Source organism: Anolis sagrei, chromosome 5 (genome assembly GCF_037176765.1).
Source record: "Anolis sagrei isolate rAnoSag1 chromosome 5, rAnoSag1.mat, whole genome shotgun sequence".
Classification (NCBI taxonomy): domain Eukaryota; kingdom Metazoa; phylum Chordata; class Lepidosauria; order Squamata; family Dactyloidae; genus Anolis; species Anolis sagrei.
Genome location: NC_090025.1, coordinates 145,417,669 through 145,423,668, shown reverse-complemented (window position 1 = coordinate 145,423,668; position 6,000 = coordinate 145,417,669).

Sequence of the window (6,000 nt, the reverse complement as noted above, 5' to 3'; positions counted from 1 at the left end):
GCAGTTAAATACCTGACAAGGCTGATCTGTTTCAACCTGGGGGAAAGGCCGTCTTAACGCTTCATGTATTTTATGCAAAAATACTACAGCTTACTAGGGAAAAGTAACCTATTCAAGTTAATGAAGATTAGGAATACTACTCTATGTCTTTTTTGGGTCATGTACAATGACATTTCAGTCCAAATGGTTGCTTAGAAAATGTACTAAAATGTAAAAATAAAACAAGCTGATAGCTGCTGGTGGAAAAAGACTCTGTGTGCCTGAAAATGAATCCATTATACCTTCTACAGTCAACATGAGCACAATAACCAAAGGAAAAGAAAAATGAAACCTAACACTTATTGCCATGAATATTGGTTCCTTTCAGACCCCTATTAATAGCTCTATCTCTCAAACTCCCATGTAAGATCAAAATTTATTTCAAAGGTGTCACAAAGTATAATGACCATTATGTAGTAGTGAAAAGGTGATAACAATTCACATCTAAAATAAAATGTAGCAAATAATATAAGAGCTAGGATGCTGGGCCTTTGCTTTGCGTTTGAAAGAGTTACAGACAGCTTGTAGATCATTATTTTCACCACATTTGGTATGTGCTGTTTATTGCATTCAAACAGAATAGAAATCAGGACCCCTGCTATTTTGTTAATTACCATCCACGACTTATCCTATTAAACTGTTTTTTTTCCTGATTGCATTTTACTATCTACATTTTACACATCAAAATAGCCCAATGGCTGATAGATGGTAATGAACTAATGAGAATATTTTTTTCCTATTAAGGGTTATCCAGGTATATGGGCTAGATTGTTAAAAATGCTAGTGGAACTCAGCATATCAAACAGGACTCTGCTAGATCCTTCTTTTCACTTCATAATGCTAAAATGCAACTTTTAAGGGCTAAAGGAGTCTTTGGAATGGTTTGAGAAGGGACACTATGGAAGGAGAGGGAAAGTGCTTGAAATTCAGGTAGAATTTGAGGTACATGATGACCCTTTCCTCAATTTTTCCACTTATGCAGGATGTGCTGCACAAAAAGTGAGCTGTTTCCTTAGCAGAGTGCACACCAGAACAGGGAACAAAGTATGCAATTTTGGAGAACAAATCAACCACTACCAGAATGATGGTGTGATCAGCTGGAAAAGGAATATCCTAATAAAATCTGTTGAAATGAACCACCAAATCCCAAAATGGAGGTAATCCAGTAAGCCTTCCTGGGTGATCCTTGGCACAATGGCAGGTAGGATAATCACATCCTCCCGGACTTGAAGCTCAGGCTACCAAAATTCTCTAGTGAGAAGGTTCACAGACTTGTACATCCCTGCAGCCTAGCTGTAATGACAGAAGTGGAAGAAAAGGTGCTATTTGTTAAGTATGTGAGTGGATAACTGAACATGCTGATAATACTGTGCTCTCAAGGACTCTTTGATGAAGACATTAAAATAGAAAATCGTTGGTAGAAAATATATTATTGTCACAGAGAGATTTTGCATTTCTCATACCCACTTTCATGTTCTTTTTGTTGAGAAAATATATTGCTAAACATAGTCCCTTTGCAGATGGAAGGCTCATTGAGTCACAGGATTTTAGAAGATTTTTCTCTCTCCCATAATTTTCCACTTTAACACAAACAAAAACACAACTGTTCCTAAAATTCCTCAACTCTCTGGATATCATCTAGGAGCAGCTGTAAGAAGGAATCAGCAGAATTGACCTTATACCTTTGTTTTGCTGATGGATGCCCCCCTCGGATCAAAGAGCCATCTGTCAGAGAATAGGACACCAGTGGATAAATTCCAATAAGAAATTTTAAATGAAAACATTTAAAAAAAAGAAAGGGAAGGCTTTTCATCTGACAGCCATTTCCATAAAGGCATTCATGCACTGGATTTGCAGCTACAACCACACAAATATATGTTTAGAAGCATTCGTTGAAAGGATACCATATTCACTCTTCCCTGGCCTTTTCTCCTTTAAAAAAAACAAGCATGAACCAATGGTTTCTTCTGAACATTTTTCTTTCTCAACATATCTATTTCTGCATTCCTGTGGCTATCCCAATACCCTTTAAAATAATTAAATGTGATATCTGGCTCATTTTCTAATCTATAGCACATTGCACTTTTAAGCTAATATATTTGTGGAAAGTAAGATTTACATTCCTGAGAGGGTACTTTATTGGAAAAAGACTTTTTGTTGCCCAGGATGCCATTTTTTAAAAATTATTGATTACCTGGAATGTAACTACTGTAGATTAATTTCTACCTCAATGAAGAACCCATGTGCCCAGTGCAAGGAAATCCTTAAGCTTAAGAAAAGGAAAAATTGGGGGAAACAAAAAAGAAAAGAAAAGAGTATGGTGGGAAGTACTTTATTTTTATTTCTTGAGCAAGACACATGGAACATTTACTGACATATACAATGTTTCACTTGAAAAAAATCAACATTGACTATTTGCAATTATGAACATTAGGTAAGTTAGCAAATCAGTAAGTAAAGTTCTGGGTTTTCAGAATTCCTTGACTAGGAAACTCCATTCTTCATTTGTTCCTTTCCACATGCCTTAAAGTAAGACCTGCTTGCCATGAGAGGGACAGTGGGAAATGACAGCGGGTATGTGAGAAGGGCCTTTCTAACCCTGGCGAAGCTGGGGGGAGGGAAGATTTTGCTGTCTCCCCCATGGAAAAGGTGGGTCTACTTTCAGGGAGGGCAGAGCCACAGCGAGCAAACCGTCCACCTCTTCAGTGCAACCCAACCCTCCCACCCATTAGCAGTATAGCTAAAGTTGTTGTCCTCAGGAGTCGTGTAGATACTCCCCCCTTCTTTCTAGGGTGGGGGAGAGGGGCTGCCTGTCCTATACTGTTCTAGCAGGGCAAATTGGGAGGTAAGGGCCAATAAATATGCAAACACAGTAGCAGCAAGGAAATTGAATTTGATGCACAACCAAAGCACCCATTTTTGTGTAGGCCAGGAGCGGTAACTTTCCTATATGGCATAAATAAAGGTGGGGAGGCAAGTGGCCTATGAACTGGAGATATGACATTATAAATTCTGGGAGCAGAATTACTCTCACCAAATTCATTGCCAAGTTCATGATCTAATTCATTATGCATCCCAATGCCCTGTTATTCTGTGAGCCAAAAGCAGCTCAAAATAGCTTCCGGCAGAGGCCTACTGGTGATGTTGTTTCTGATGACATCACAGCAGGGCATCCAGCAATGTGATCTCCAGAAATCGCATCACCAGCAAGGCTTTGGAGTTGCTTCTGGGGATCTTTTTGAAATGTGGACACTGATAACTCTGGATCTAACATGATCTAGCTATCCAAATTCTGCTTTCTCTCTTTCTGGATTAATGGCTGGAAGCAATACACCCACTAAGAAACCAGCTGTATATCATGTGGACTTCCTGCAGCAGTTGCAAGATTAGTCTGTATAGACATGGCCTTAATCTGTTTCCCAAATATTGTTTCAGTTATTCTCTAAGGTGCTACAAAATCCCTTTTCCTACTTATATTATATACTAACATTTATGATGACCCTACTGTACAGATTTTCTTGCCCAGATTTATTCAGCAGTGGTTTGCTCTTGCTTCCTTTTACGACCTCATCACAGGATGGTTGAGACCATCTCTGTGCACTGCCAGAACAGAGTCCACCAGAGCCCATAAAACTACACAGTGCTACTTCTGGCAGGGCTCTGTTGGGGCTCCATGCTGGCAGCACAGAGCCATGAGGAGTTGGGTGAGGCCAGGAACAGCAGGGAAACTTTGTGGGATGGCAGCCCATGCCCAAGCACAGTAAGGGGATAAAGCGGTATGCTGCCCTGTGGTTTTCCCTGCTGTTCCCTGGCTTCTTGGCATACATGTGATGAGGTCCTTTGAGTATGATGTTATGCAGTGGGTTTCCATAACCATTTGGTGATTTGAGCACAGAGTCCTAGATCAACACTCATACAAAAAGTCTAAACCCATTTTTTTTCAACAGGAGGCAGCCTTGTAAGCTCTAACTGGAAGGAAAACTTCTTCAATTAGCTTTGTTCAGTCATTACTTGAGTAAATGATACTCAACTTACCAGGATGAGTTGAAGATTTACGTCTATAATATTTGTGACACTCCAATTTTTGATCAAGCCAAGTTTGTTAGAATATCCAGTTCTCAATGCTGATAGTCCACTCCAGTACAAGGAAATGTTCATTTCACACACAAAAAAGGATTATGAGAGGTACTTCAGGAAAAAATACTACTCTAGAATGAGCATTATGACTTCCTGTCCTACTTTAGCCTGAACTGCTCCAATGGAAAGAAGTGAATGCTATCAAGCTCATGTCCAAATCTCTTCAATTAAATGGCAGATATTTAGATGCTACCACTTTTTAATTTAGTGAGCTTCAGCTTCTTTTATTTTTCCCAGCTAGGCCACTGCAACCTTTCTTGAAAGGCATCCTAAATCTTCCTCTTTGCCCCTTCAGATGCAGACAGCATTACTAGTTTATTCCTGAGACTCTAGTGCCATTTGGGGGAAATGAAGGTCCAGTCATACCTATATATTTCCAAAAGAGAGACAGACTAACCATTGATCTCATTAGGCTGAGCTTGTCTAGTCTACACATATTGATTTCTTGGTGGAGCAAGTAGAGATTACTGAATAATGCATTTTAAAATCCTGTGCTTTACCTATGTTTCACTAAACTATGTTGGCTAGTCACAGTATATTCAGACCATCACCCTTCAAAACTTCTGACTATAAATCTGAATGTTCTCAAAGAGGATTTTCCAGTTTGTTAAAACCTTTTTTGTCTTACCTGGTGCTAGCCATATAGAGTATGAGGCGACTAATATGTTAAAATATGACATAGTGCATATAAAGGATAGTAATTTTGTGGATTAATATGCACGGGTGCAATATTTTTGGAAGCCAGTGTACAATCTGTTTTCCTTCTGGGATCAATTCCTGCTTTTTGTGCACTTGTTTCCAAAAGGAAGTATTATTTTACTGAAACCCCATGAGTATAAGTCTTCACTCCCATGACCTCCAGCTTCTAAACTATCTGGCAGTCAGAGGTTTAAGGCCATTAAAACTGAATCTTGCTCATGCCTGAAAGATCTTTTCTGTAGTGTATTTTTAAGTCTATATGGGAGTTCTGCTTCATAACATACTGTAGAAGAATAAATATGTTACTTTTTGTGGGCAAGATATTTTTAAATACAGTTTTGGGGAAAGTGGATTGTACTTTATTTCAGTCACAGATGAAAGACAGTTATGTAGTTGATTTTCACATCCTAGAAATCACAGGGCCGATACTGAAGCTCATAAAGGTGTGGGAGTGTCATACAGAAAGCCCATAACTCTTCAGGTCATCTTTTGTTTAATAGACATTTTCAGGATACATTCAGTTATATAGAATTTTGTGGGGAGTGGAAGAAATGGGAGATCAAACAGTTAACCATAGTTGTACTAATACTTACTTTCCACGTCTAAAAGCCCTATCTTTTCTTTCTGATCTGGTGGCTAGGAGGCAGGGGTTGTAAGGGACTTCCAGACAGTGCCAAAATGCGGGATTAAGAAGAGGGGCAAAAAAACCCAAACAAACAAACAAAAAACAAAACATGACTTCACAGTAAATCCCCGCACAGACCTGCTGATCCTGGGCTTTCTTCCCAGTCCTTCTGTGTCTCAGAATAAAATGGAGGGCAGATGAGGAACATCTGCCAGTTTTTAATCTATCTATCTATTTATCTATTTATAATTGTATATGCACAAATAATAAATACAAGCATGTGTGCATGTATCGATCAGTGCAAAATGGAAGGATTTTTAAAAAAAATTTTTAAAAAATGTAAAAGCTGTTACTGCTCTAGATGAAACTGGAAGCAGTTTTCCAGAGCATTTTACAGGGGCTGTTTTTAATAGGTTTTACATGTTGGTCAGGATGTCTATTTTTATTGTAATTTGTGGAACACTTCCTGCAGTGCTGTCAATTTGGGATTTTGAAATATA